At 44.2% G+C, this 14,968-nt stretch overlaps 1 protein-coding gene across 1 annotated transcript in view; it reads left to right on the forward strand.

The window, feature by feature from the left end:
- Positions 1 to 14,968, forward strand: part of CFDP1 (craniofacial development protein 1) — a 681,610-nt gene that overhangs the window by 396,909 nt on the left and 269,733 nt on the right. The window lies entirely within an intron of this gene.

Raw genomic sequence — 14,968 nt, forward strand, 5'->3', positions numbered from 1 at the left:
AGAAATGCAGACTACTTGCTCTGTGCAGAAGTGTAACCATGAAGAGAAAACAATGTCAGCACTGTTCTTTTCAGACTCTATTGAGGCGGTATACCAAAATAGTCTTTGAGGTTAATAACTTCCTTCTCTCTGCAGCAGTGTGGTTAACTGGCTCCTGGCACAAAGTAATTCAGTGCACTACACTTCATATGAGCAACAAATGCAAAGGCAGTGTCTTTGGTAACTCAGGTGTTGGTGAATGCTGACTTGTCACCCAGAATGTTGTGGTGTGTCACCTTTGACACGGGTGTCATAGGTTCACCATCACTGGCCTGTAGTGTGACTCAGCACATACACCTTCCTGGCACGGTTTATTACACACATAAGTACACCCTCCACACAGACTATGTTCTCATGGGTGTACATCAACATGCATCCATATGAGTTTGGGGGTGAACAGCACCTGATGCATGTATAGACACATTCTGACTCTCCTCATCTGGGAGGCAGACTAACATGTCATCATGGATCTTTCTAAATGGGCACTAGTAATATCCCAGCTGTGTGCAACAGACCTGTGCGAGTTATTAATGCTCATCCATGTCTGTTACATCTGTTAGATGTTCTCAAAGAGGTCATTGAGGGCATGCATGATGACAACACTGTCATACTGTGGAACTTGACCAGGCCAAGGCGTTTGACACAAATCCACACTGAGGTAGTCGCTCAACACTATCAGATGTGGCCATAAACACCTATGTTACCAAGTGGGTGGATCAGTGGATCATGTATGTAGCATCTAAATGTGTTGAAATGTGTAAAATTACGTATATCTCAGGTCCACTGATCAGGTCAGTACATCAGGGCTATCTAGGCCCTTTCCTATCCATTATTATTTAAGTCACAGATGAAACAAATGACATACACATCCGGTGTCCAGACAGCTGTCTGATGGACTACAGGTTGTGGGCAATCATTGACTCCACCTGTGATATGAGTATAATACAGACAGTATCAGTACACACCAAAGATTCTGCCAAAGCCATGACAACACATGAGATAAAACAAAAACATGGGAAGATTTGTTACATTATGAACACAAATGCACAACCCAAGCATAATGCAGACATCACTTCCTATAAGCAGACCAACTGGTATGTGACCTGTGTCCTTGGGTACATGGTATGTGGAATGTCCACCAGCATGTGGCCACAGTGCTGACTACTCCCTTTTATGTATTGCAAGTACTGAGTATGTGAAGGACATCCACATCAAAGGCCATAATACCTCCATAGTTTGCACCAATAACAGAGTACAGAGTACAGCCCTTCTGCATTGCTTCCCCACACATCTTCCAGTGATGTGTAATTGAAGTGTACCACCTTTGCCACAGTGAGCTGTCACTCATCTTATTGGCCATACCTAGGTATTTTTTTTTTTTTGTTGCATAAACATTACTGTTTGATGATGCGGAACACCCATCGATGTGTTACACCAGATGCATGTGTAATACCTGTTCTGGGGATGCACACAGTACATACATAGCTGTTTGACAGCACTGGTGGCATGGATTACATTCATGACAGCCTGGATTGTGCCATATATATCTGCCGTACACACCAGTCAACTAGCCTGTAGTGATCCTAATGTCACATACAGGTATAGTAGTGTCCCTTCTAACACCTCCAGCATATGTTACAGTGTCAGGACAGTGTGCTTTTAGATTGCTGACCTGTCACAGTAGTTGTACAAGTGTGTTTGTGCAGAACTGTTTATGATCATTCAGAATCACATATGTTGTATCAGAGACATGGGATTACTGGTAGTGTTATTCTGATATTGTCCATGATTGTGTGTGCTTCTTTTACTGTTGTCCATGAGCCTGTAACAGTGTCCTACTTGTTGGAGACCCCTGCTGACATTACACTCATATTCAGGCAAATCAGTTTGCACAGCTTCACAATATGCACCGAACCCCAATTGTATATAACATCCCTAATAGATTTCCTGTGCATTGTTCATAATAGGATGCTTATCTCACAGACGTCTTCTCCATTGTTATGTCACCTACTCTGGCACATTGATTTGTGATTAGTGTTCCTGCTACAACTGTCTTCCATTGACATGCCCTCATCTGCTGTATATTAGGCTGTTTCACCTGTCCTCTTTCCCTGTGTTCAAGTCTACAGTTCATCTCTGTGTCCCTTTTCAATATGGCTATCCAATGTACCCTTAAGAATCATTTACACAACTTTTGTACAGAATGCCTGGAATGGGATTTCACAATATTCTGCACTGTATACACTGTCTTGTACTGTGTTTGGACCATATACATTACTATATGTTAAACCATGGTAATCATTGTGGTATTCTGTGCAATCCCGCTAACCCAGTTTGCTCTGTGGTAAACATGTTTTGTATCCATGTTGCAGTATATGGTTTCCTGGCCAACAACAATGTTGCCAGCCTTGAAAATGTGCTTGCTTATGTTTAAACACAGTGCGAGGCATGAATTTGTAATTAGCACTGCTGCTTACTGCGCAAACACGTAAACTCCACATAAGCTTCGGGCAAATCCTTTACAGAGTTTATTGAATCCCGGGGTTAGGGTATGTGAATCTCCCCAATGATTGCTGTACAGTGAAGGGTGTTTGTGTTGCACACTAAATGGATCAGAGGTGAAATGAAGACTTTTGGAATATTCGGCACATTTTTGAAAATGAAGAAAAAAAAGGCATTAAAGATGACAGTGATGATGTTGACAGATGAAAATGACAAAAATGTGATGACAGATGACTGAAGACGTGATGACATTACAGATGATGTGATTTGTTTGTGTATTACTTAACTCATAACTAAAAAAATGTGTGCTGTGCTATAGAATTACTTCACCAAATTACTAATGGAATTTTGTGAAACTAAAGTTGATTTAAAAGTTAAATCCTTTACAAAGAAGAGCGGGCTCATTACTGTGGAAAAGGTGCTTATTCTAAAACTGCCACCAAAAAATGGAGTAGTTATTAATGAGTGAACCAAGAAACAAATTTTTTTCGAAATGTTAAACCATTTAACAAGAAAATGGGGGGTCCTTGCTGTGTGAGAGAAGAAAGATGCAAAGAAGGATGCATTGTTTTTGAAAGAAAACCCTCAAAGTGAAAAAGGTTCATTGCTGTATAATACAAGAGAGAATTGTGTGTGTTTATCTCTTGTTGTGAGTTGCCTGTATAGAAGATGAGAGGCAAAAGAACTAATTAGTAAAACAGTGTTTGTGCTTCTGTCATGGAAGTAATGCAAAACTATGCTGAGGAATGTCAGTGTGAGTTAAGCAAAGAAAATAATGCAGCAGAAGGGGAACATTTTGCATGAGGGTGTGTCTGATGATGAGCAGATGGGTGCTTTGCAGTGTGGTATTGCAGCTAGAAAGAGTTGGACTTTAGTTGAAAATGACTGCAAGAAAGATAAAATAGATGATGCTGAAATGCAAAATTTAGGTTTCAAATTAAAGAGGGTTGTTAAAATTGTAGAAAAGGCAGTGGAGCTTGCTCAACAAAGTATAACCCTAGAGCTAAAGAAAGTAAATGAGAGATGACATTGGTGCTATAAACAGTTACCCCTTGTAGATATCTTTTCTTGCTCAATGGAGGCTGTAGGGCAGCAAGAGTATTTTGTAGAAAAGGTAGAATGCATGGCCAGGAATTATATTCTAACCAGGAGTGGAACGGGCGGAGATCCAGTTTTTTGCTTAAGTATTGATCTAATGTTGTCAATTTTCATTCATTCCACGACAGTTTGGTTCTGATCCGACCTTTAGATCTGACTCTAACGGTATTTTAGCTTGTGCCTAGCAAAAAACTGTCAAACAACTCTTCTACCCATAATGCACCAACCCCTAATACACCCCATATCTAGTTTGTCATTTTCGCATTTGGGCATGGCTGCTATAAGCTCTTGAGCATTTAAGATTTGAGATAAGTTTGTTTCTCCTTTTTTGCTCTAACTATTTTCAAATCATCCCCTTTTGCTTGTATTTGTGTAGTCTAGTTTACCATGGTTGGTATTCCTTTTCTCCCTTAAACTTTTCTTAGTGCAATTTAAATTACCATTGTTGGTCATTTTTCTGTTTTTCTATTTTTCTGTATTTCCACCTGTAATTGTTTAAAAAAACTTTTACATTTATTCTCTTTTTAGTATCTTTAAAATGTCTGAAAAAAGCCCTTCTGGCTTTAAGAAGTGCCAGCATTCTGGCAGAAGTTACCTTTATCAGATACTCATGTTTTATGCATCTACTTTTTACGCCCAGACCATCTTGAGATAGACTGTTTATCTACAAAACTTTTAATCCATGGGCAGTGTCTTATAGGAAGAATAAATTAATACTGGAAGGTTTACTACCCTTAACCCTTTCAGAAGCTATTTCAGGGGCTCAGACCCTCAAGCTCATGACAAAGATCCCTTCATCCAAGTCTTCGAGGCCTTTGGGTCCTCGACGCCATAGTCTGATCCTACCACAGTACCACCAAAGAAGAAGCCTAGGTTGGATCTGAAAATTGCTCCTGCCCGGCTGGCATCGGAGTCGGCAAAGGCTTCCTCAAATCTCAGCTGTTCTGATCTGAGGCCTTTACCTAGGACAAGGTATTCTCCATCTTTAGACCATGAACTCTAGAGTACCTTCCCCTTACCTCGGATCACATCAACACTCTGGGTCTCCATCTGTGGCTTCCTGTCATTCTTCCCGAAGTCTGACGAAGGCTGATGTGTACAGAATGATAAGGAAATTCCTGTTGGCGCAGATACAGATGGCATTTCTTCCACCCCTTTGGGTGAGGAAGCCCATGTTTCTACTACTCCAACAATATTAGCTCATTCTCTGGTCTGACCTTCATTTCAGACCCCGTGGATCCGAGCCTTCCGGGTCCATCTGGATCAAATCCAAAGATGTTGGTATCTTTGACTCCAAAGCTATCTTTGAGTACATCAGCTTTGACATTTTCGGAGCTGGATGACTCTCTGAGCCAAAGCGTCCCTGTCTGATCTGAGGTGTTAGTCAACTCTGAAGTTTTCAGAGTCTCTGTATTGGAAGCTTGGCTCCAACCTCTGCCTATGGTGGACTACCTTCGGGGCAGGGGGAGCTGATGGAGTGGAAGCATGGCTTCATGGCTGTGTTGGCTTCTCTCTCCTGGAGTGTTCCATCTTTGAGGCGGTAGAATAGTGTCTTCTCTGCTTCGGCAGTACAATTGGATGCTACGCCTTTGGATTGTCTCTCTGGATCCTATGTGTCTCTGCGCCTTGAGTCCCATTATTCTACACCACAGGGACAGCCAGGCCAAAGTCTCCAGGGTACCCAGCAGGGTATTTCTGTCTCTTCCGACACTTCTCCAGGACATCCCACCGAGGAAGTTCCTAAGAAGAGGAAGTGCAAGTACAAGTAGAGGTAGTTAGACTCCCCTCAGGAGTTGATCATGAAGATACTGATTTCGATGAAGGGGAAGGCTCCTTAAGAAGTCTCTTTTTGAGACATCCTTGACATCCTTAAATAGAGGGGGGGGGGGTTGGGCCTCCGATAGCCCTTATTCAGAGAAATCAGTATTCTTGGAGGCCTTTGGAGTTGGCCTGTCTACTTCCTGGGTAACTGCCCACTGATGTACTCATTGACTTGATTTATAGGTGACCTGGAAGGAGCCTGACACAGTTGAGCCATTTCCCAAAAGACCAGATCAGATTCTAACTCCACTTGGAGGAGGAAAGTTTTGGAGCAAGGGAGTAGCTGTATATACTATGGTTCTGGTGGCGGCCACCAAGAGGGTACTTGCTGAGCAGAGTTCCTCTGCTCATTCCCCTAACAGGGAGTCTAGGGCATTAGACAGATTTGGGTGTGTGTGTGTGTGTGTGTATGCTACAGTGACTTTTGCCCTCAGTTCGATATGCTACGTGGCACACTTTACTACACTACAAAGGAACTTGATAAAGGAACTGTCAAATTCCCTTTCTGAGACTCAGACGTCTGTGGTCTCGCAGTTGGCTACCCTGCAATTTATTTCTAATTTGTCCATGAGGCTTATCTCTCATGCAACTGAAGGTACCTCAAGGGCAGATGATTCAGGCATTTCCATCAGGAGGCATGCCTGGATGCACTTGTGTAATTTTGCAGAGCCCTTCAAGTCTTCGTTCTTCAATACACCCTTTGACGGCAGTTCGTTGTTTGGCCTAAAAGTGAAGGACACTCACTCCAGGTGTGAAAAAGATGGAAAGACCTTCTCTGCCTTGGGCTTATGTTTTTTGACCCTTCAAAGAACCTTCTCAAGGAATCAACAAGGTGGTTGAAAGACATGGTTCAGGAAGTCCTTGGTCCTTTCCAAGATCCACAGGGAGATGGTGCCCCCAGGGGCAGACGGGGGAACTCGAATGGAAGATGCTGCCCACATGGCAGAGACAGTCCTCAGAACCAGGGGTCTAGAGATTCCTTCTCTGATGAGTGCTACCAGCTGTCCTGAAAGGAGGCCCAATTGTCCCCCTGTAGAGATAATCTGGGGTCGATTATCCTTGCACCAGAGAGCCTGGATAGATATCACAAAAGATACATGGGTGCAGAGGATCATTTCCAGAGGTTATATAATTCTTTTTTCCCTTCCACCTCCTTCTGTAAGCAAAGTTCCCGATGTTCCACCCAGTGACAGGAAAGCAACAGCACTAGAAATATAAAAGCTGCCAAAAAAAAAAGTGTCATCTAGTCCATATAGAATCCAGAATGTATTCAGGATTCTTTTAAGTGCCAAAGAAAACAGAGGACTGGAGACCGATTTTGGATCTCAGCAACTTGAACAAATCAGTTTGACACAAAGTTCTGGATGGTCATGACTCAGTCCATTCTGCTCTTTTTGTGCAAGGATGACTGGATGTGCTCGCTAGACCTTCAGGATGAGTACTATCACTTAAAAATGAACAGACAATCCAGAAGGTATCTACACTTCTGGCTGGGAGTCACCAGTTGAGAGCACTGCCCTTTGGCCTTCCAACAGCCCCCAGAGTGTTCACCAAATGCACGACAGTGGTAGCAGCTCACTTCAGACTGCAGGGATTCCAAGTCTTTCCATACATGGACAACTGGCTCATTACCACACCGACCAGACATCTACTAATAAGAGCACAAGATCAGGTACTCCAGACTTTCTCCCATTTGGGAATAACCATAAGTTACAACAAATATCAGAACTGTGTCAAACATTGGAATGCATAAGAGCAAATTTCAACACAGTTTCAGTGACTGCTTCTCTTCCTCTCTCAAGAGTGCAAGCAATCAGACCAGGTCAGAAAAACAGTTCACAATACCACAATCTCAGCCTGATTGATTCTACAAGCCTTAGGAACAATGTTGGCAGCTATAGTCCTACCTCATCTAGCAAGATTTTACATGAGAATTCTTCAGTGGATATTAGGAACACAATGGTCTATTCTTTACCAACACATGTTAGCCCAAGTATGAATCACTCAAGCTTGCAAGAGATACCTTTGGTGTTGGATTTTAACAGATCAGCCTCTACAAGGCTGTCCTTTCAGTCCAAGGCCATAGTGACCATGGATGCTTCACAGATTAGGTGGGGCGGCACTTCCTGAGGAAAACAGTCCAAGGCACTTTGTCCCCCAAAGAGGCTAGCACATGTATCAATGTCCTGGAAACGTGAGCAGTGCTCTTAGCATTGCAGGCATTCTAAGACACTCTCCCTTTCTGGACCATTGTGATTTAGACAGACAATATATCAGTGGTTTGGGGGAACCAGGTCTTACCCCTTGTGTCGAGAAACCCTCAGAGTGTGGCAATGGGCGATCTCATCCAACCATTTTCTGATAGCAATGCAGATTCTTGGCAAGTCCAAAGTGATAGACAAATTGAGCAGGTCCATTCTACTATCTCATGAGTGGTCTCTTAACATGAAGGTGGCAGAAATGATTTTTCACTGAGTCCAGCCTTGCTGCAATCTCTTTGCATCTACCCTAAACAACAAGTGCAGCAGCTTCTTTGCCCTAATCCCCCCCCACCAGGGGAATTACAGACAAGATTGGCACCCTGGTCTCCTCTATGCGTTTCCTCCAACTACCTTGATTACCAAATTTCTGCTGAAAGCTTTCCACTTGAAGAGCAAGTTCATCCTTATTGCACCTTTCTGGCCTCAACATATTTAGTTTTCCTTTCTTTGGCCTCATCTAATTTATCCACTTTGTATTCTGGATCCAGTTCCAGACCTCCTGTCTCACCTGACAGGCATGCTTCACCCAGATGTCTCATACCTAAAGCTAACAGCGTGGTTTCTCTACTTCCATTAATAGCCGGACAGCTTATCCTCTCTTCTCCTGTCCATCGTATACTTTTATCTTTCCATAGACTTCTACAAAAAAACTTTACAGAAGTAAATGGAAGAGGTTTGTTTTTTGGGTGCATCAGAAACATATTGACCCTTTTTCAGCCCCTGTACAAAGTGTCCATGAATTTTTGGCAACAATTTTTATTGAATGAGCTAGCTCCTCTACCATTAGAGTTGATTTAGCAGCCATCTCTGATTTTCACATTAGATTTGACAATTCTACCCTGGCTTCTTCAAAACTTAATAAGGCTTTCTTGAGAGGTAACCTTCTTTTGAGACCTCTTTGCACAGATCCAACTCCTCCATGCAATTTAAATTTGTTACTGCAGGCTGTAATTAATTCCCCCTTTGAACCAGCAGCAAAATGTGATCTAAAGATCCTGATCTGGAAGGCTATCGTTTTGCTAGACATCATATCTGCAAGAAGGATTTCAGAACTTCAAGCATTCTCTTCTAAACCTTCCTACTTGATTTTTCACATGGATAGAGTAACATTACAAACCAATCCTTCTTTCCTTTCTAAGGTATCGTCAGAATCTAACATCAGCCAGTCCATTAATCTGCCAATTTTCTTTCCCAAATTTACAGACAAAGGTGTATATGTGTTAGTTATTGAATGTTCGCAGACAGTTACATTTCTACTTACGTAGAACAAAAGAAATTAGAAATACGGATCAATTATTTTTCTCCTTGGCAGATTCTAAATTGGGTAAATCAATTGCAAAGGTAACGTTAGCCAGATGGCTGACGGATTGTATATCATTTGTGTACAATAAATTGGTTGTGTCCCTAACAAAACCTTTAAGAGCCCATTCAATTAGGTCCATGGCTACTTTTTCAGGGTTTCTATCCAGGGCTTCCATGGGCAACATATTTGCAGCTGCAGCTTGGGCAATCGTCATACCTTTATTACTCAGTACAAACTTGTCTTGAGGGGAAGTGCAACTTTTGGCTCAACTGTGCTCAGGCATATCCTTCCCTAGAGTCCACCCAGGATTTTAGGTAGCCGGGGACTCTGTCCCAACTGGTGAGGAATGAATGAAAATGGACAACATCAGATAAAGAAGTTATGTACTCACCATAATGTTCCATCAGTGTAGTCCATTTTCTTTCTTCCTCAACTCCCCGCTCACCAATCCCCAACCTTTTCACAATTGATTTCTGGAAGAACAAGAGTTTAAGGACACCGCTGTTCTTCATGTTGAGCTCCAGATATGACCACTTCTGTCAGGAATTTATATTAGTACCTCCTACTTTGTCAACCAGCAAACAAGATCTGAGGTATGTTAGGGGTTGGTGCATTATGGTAAAGGAGGAGCTTGAGAGTTTTTTGGTGGCCATGAGCTAAAATAATATCCAAGTTGGATCTGAGGGTCAGATCCAAACCCAACTGTTGAGGAAGAATGGAAATGGGCAACACAGATGGAATATTATGGGGAGTACATAACTTCTTTTTTTATTAGTAACTTGAAGGCATGTGTTTTGTCTTTCTGTTATATTGGGATAGAATTACAATTTTTAATGATTTGGAGGGAGTGTAGAGAATTTCCAGCCGAGTTGCTTGTTTTGGAAATGTAGAGGAGAGATTTGTTACTTGACTGTTGTTGTATCTTTCAGCTTTTCCCAGTTAGGGGTCACCACAGCGGAACTCCGGTCCGCTAAAGATTGGCAGTGGATTTTTACATGCCGTGTTGCCAGCCCTGATGCACAATCTTCAACGAAGGTACGCCCATTCACACATATGTCTCCACACACAAGATGCTCTAACTGAGAATCGAACAGAACAACGTCTTACTGTGAGGCGACAACGCTACCGCAGCACCACCACCGCAGTATATCTAAAACAGGAATATAGTTGGAGCATATTTTTCAATGATGGGCATTTTTCAGGAAAATAAATTAAGTCATGGACTGTTTTGAGTTGTGAATATGTAAGGTAGTGGAGGAGTTCCAGCCAATGTAAATATACAGTGGTGGGTTTTTAGAGGGGTATTTGCTACATATTTTACTATTTTATTGTAACATGCATCAAATTTAGTTTTAAGGGTGGTATTGAGATTAGGTAGGTGATGGCAGTGGATTTTCTTGTGAACCCTGAGGATATGTTGTGCTGTACAGGGTGATCCTAGTTTTCAGTGGGTCTTTTTGATGGCCTGTAGCAGGTGTTGATCTATTTAAGTTTGTCATCAAGTAAGACTACATTCGCTTCATTTTTGATATGCATTCGGTTTTTCTATGGCATGACAGGATGTGAAATTTGTGGTTTTGATATGAGACTTTTGGGGCACAAAGAACATTAGTTTTGTATTTTCAGGGATGAGGAGTAGGTTTGCATTGCTGAGCCAAGATTTTGTGGATAGGAAAGTCTTTTGAGTGATATCTTGTAGAGTATGCAGTGATTCTGCAGAGCCAATGAGTGCTGCAGTGTCTGCTTATTGAATTGAAGGTTGCTTTTTGAGAGGTATGGTTTGTTGATGAACATGTTAAAAAGCAGAGACCCTAGAATTTAACATTGGGGAACCTTGACTATAGCTGGTAAGAAAGCTGAGGTTGTGATTCCACTTGATGGCTTGTTGCTTATTTGACAGATAACTGTGGAACCAGGTTAGAACCAGGTTAGAGCTGATTGTTTAGACCAAGAGATGCTAGTTCATATAATACTTTCATCTGAAGTTGTTAATCATCTTCCTATTCATGACTGTTGGGTTCGGTTCCGAGCCCTCGGAACTGAGTCGGCCTTATACCAAGCTTGCGTGCACCAAAAAACTCTCAAGCTAAGCTGCTACACACAATGCCCTTAGCTCAGTTACCTCAGATCTTGTTTGCCGCACAGCCATATAGCAGTGTTTCACCGAGCTCTCCAGCTAAGTGTTTTTTTCAGATATATTTACTAGTTTGAAAATATTTTTTCTCCTTTTATAACTTGTTCTTGGTGTTCTATACTGCTTCAGCTCTACCCGCAGGTATTTCTCTCTTACCATTGTTGGCAATTTCTTGGTATTTCTAACTTTCTACCTTTACAGTATCTTGTTACCATTGTTGGTATTTGCTTTCTCTCTCCTTCATTTCCTCTCTTTCCCTTGTGTGCAAGAGTGTGTTCTGGGATGTCTGAAAAGAAGGGAACTACGGGGTTTAAACACTGCTCTTCTTGCAGTGGCAAACTGACGAATAGTGACCTGCATGAAGAATGTATGTACTGTTTGGGGGTTCTGCATTTGTCTGCGAAACTCCCGTGTGATATTTGTGCTAGTTTCAGTCAGCGGATGCTGAATGAACGTCATAACAAACTTATTTTAAAGGGCCTGCTTGCTTCGCCTTTTTCGGAGGCCATTTCTGCGATGGAGGTCTCATCCCCTCCTCCTTCGGACAAGAAACGTCCTCGATCGGACCCCTCTTCACCGGCTGGTGACAGAGGTAAAGGTCACAAGCACAAGGCCCATAAGTCCTCATCTGAGCACCGTTTTGCCTCCTCTGTGCCGACTACCACATTGGCTCTGAGCTCGGCTTCAATGAAGTTTACCGAGGTAGCCTCGTCGTTGCCCACTCTGGCACCGACAATTACGGCACAGTCTATGGCCTCAGTACTGACCAGTGTATCGATTTCTTTATCTGCACCGACTTCACCCATTTTGACTCCAATATCGGTTCCGACAGCTACCTCGGAACCGTGCTAGTCATTCACTCCTATAGTGACATCTGCTCTGAGCCCATTCACAGCTCCGACCATACCTTTATTACCTGTTGCAAAATTGGAATTGTCAGTGCCGTTCTGTGACACACCACGGACCCGATACTCATCCAATGTGGACCCGTTTGCCGGACAAACCTGCAGCCCCTTTTTTGGACCAGCCTGACTCCCCCTCAGGGGCATCGGTGAGATCCACCAGGAGCCTTTCCGAATTGGATGTGGTGCACCTGTTTGATCAGCTGCTGACTGTTAGAGGAATACCAAAGCCTCCTAGAACCTATCCCACTCTTGGCTTTGGGTCTATTTCTCCAGCAACCCCTACTTACTCTCCTCCCTTGGACCCCTCGGTTCCAAGGCTCATCTATCCAACTTTTAGTAGAGGAATTCCTTCCTTGGCGCTGACAACAACTCTGTCTGAGGCTCCAAGATCCCTTTGGTTGCTGGTTCTGCCGGAACCCACCCTTCCTCAATCTCATGCTTGGGGGGTGGAGCCCCCGGTTCTGGTGTCTGTTCCAATGGATGTGTCGGCCCCGACTTCAGATCAGGGACTGACTACCAATCAGAGTTTGATGGAGGCTCTGTCCCTGGGGGCGGACCGTCTGGAGCAGGGTGTGACCCCCGGGTCCGATTTTTGTCTTCTTTGATTCTGGCCTCCCATTCCTCTTCAGGTGGGCCCACTTTCTGGATGATGGAAAGGGCACTTGCTGCTAGCAATCCTCCACAGTTGGTTATTTCCCCGGTTCCCTCTGAGCCGCAGCTGTCAAAGCCCCCCCCCCAGAACTCCGAGAGCGCAAGGCCCAGGAGACCCCTGTCCAGGGCATTTCACTTTCCAAGTCTTCTTCAGATGTTCCCCCCGAAGAATCCCCTCAGAAATGGGTTGGTAAGAGGAAACACACGGACTCCACAGAGGAGTCCCTCACAGAGGATACAGACTACGATGATGGGGAAGGGTCCCCACGGTCACCCCTGATGGTCTCCTTCGGGGACATCATGGAAATCTTGAAACAGAGGGGTGACTGGAAGTCCTCAACCCCTTCCTCAGAGGAATAAATATTCCTGCAGGCCTTTTGCTCTCGGCCCTCTACTTCTTGAGTGACCCCCCCCCCCACCGAGGAGTTGGCTAAACTCATCGTGCAACGGGCTTGGAAGAACCCTGACTCCTTTGAGGCCATCCCCAGGAGATCAGACAAGGTACTCTCCCCTCCAGAGGGTCAGTCCCATTGGTCCAGAGACTTGCCAGTGGACGCTGTGGTGGTGGCTGCTGCCACGAAAAAGGACCTTGCAGAAAAGAGTCCTTCGCCCAACAGAGGGTCCCGGGCAGTGGACAGGTTAGGGAAGTGAGTCTTTGTGTCAGCGACCTTCGCAGTTAGGTCTCTGAACTTTCTGGCACATTTTACAAGGCTCCAGAGAGATCTTATCTCCAAACTCTCTGGAACCCTTGCGGGTCAAGTATTGGATGAAGCACGAGATAAAGTTGCTTCCCAACTTGCCACCCTAGAATCCATATCTAATTCATCCATGAGGTTGCTGTCACAAGACTTCACACCTGGATGCGCATCTGTGACCTCACGGACTCCTTCAAGTCTTCCTTTCTAAATGCCCCTATCGAGCCTTTGGCTCTGTTTGGTGCTAAGGTCAAGGATACACTAGTCAGGTGTGAGCAAGATGGGAAGACCTTGTTTGCCATTGGCCTATGCTTTTCCAAACCTCAGCGTTTCTTCTACAGGAATCAGAGGAGTGGAAAGATGTGGCAGAAGAAGTCTCAAGGTCCTTTCCGAGACGCAAGTGGTGAGGACTCCCCCAGAGGTAGAGGAGGATCCAATAATGGAAGACGTCCCTTTTGGGCAGAGGGGGTCCCCGGAACCAGGGCTCCAGAGATTTCTTCTCAGGTAGACCATATCAGCGCTCCTGAGGCGCTGCCCAATTGCTTTCCTCTGGAAGCAGTCAGGGCGCATTTCTCTCTGCACCAAGCTGCCTGGCTATCCATTACGAATGATCAGTGGGTGCAGAGAATCATTACAAGAAGCTACCATATTCCACTAATATCCTATCCAAGACCTCTGAAATCCATTCCCGATGTTCCACCCACTCAAAGGGAGGAGGCAGCTTCCAAAATACGAAAGCTACTTCTAAAACGAGCCATCCAACAAGTCCCCTCAGATCAGTGTGGATCAGGGTTCTACTCAAGATTATTTTTAGTGCCAAAGAAAACAGAAGACTGGAGGCCCATTCTGAATCTCAGTCAACTGAACAAATCAGTAGTTCAGACCAAGTTCCGCATGGTCACGATTCAATCCATCCTCCTCTTTCTGCGGGAGGGTGTGTGGATGTGCTCATTAGATCTCCGGGATGCGTATTACCATATCAAGATGGACAAGTGCTCCAGGAGCCTATTTCATTTCAGATTGGGAGCCAATCACTATCAGTTCAGAGCCCTGCCTTTCGGTCTCTCGACGGCCCCCCAGAGTGTTCAAGAAATGTCTTGCAGTGGTAACAACTCATCTGAGACTTCCAAGGATTCCAGGTGTTTCCATATCCTGACGATTGGCTCCTCTCCGCTCCCACCAAGTGCCTTCTGGTCAGAGCCCTCCGCTACACATTGGCTCTGGCAGAGTCATTAGGCATCACCATACACACATAACAGTTCATCTGAGACTTTAGGGATTTCAGGTGTTTCCATATCTTGACAATTGGCTCCTCTCCACCCCCACCAAGTGTCTTCTGGGCAGAGCCCTCCGCTACACATTGGCTCTGGCAGAGTCATTAGGCATCACCATACACTGGGAGAAATCAAACCTTCTACCTTCACAACAACTGGAATTCATAGGGGCAGTATTCAACATGCAGTCAAGCCTAATCTCACTTCCTCTCCACAGGCTTCAGAGACTCGGGGCATAAGTTCAGGTGATACTCTGTCAAAGCAAGGTGTCTGAAAGGGAGATTC

The sequence above is a fragment of the Protopterus annectens genome, chromosome 8.part0, assembly GCF_019279795.1.
Source record: "Protopterus annectens isolate FY-2018-M chromosome 8.part0, PAN1.0, whole genome shotgun sequence".
Taxonomy (NCBI): Eukaryota; Metazoa; Chordata; order Ceratodontiformes; family Protopteridae; genus Protopterus; species Protopterus annectens.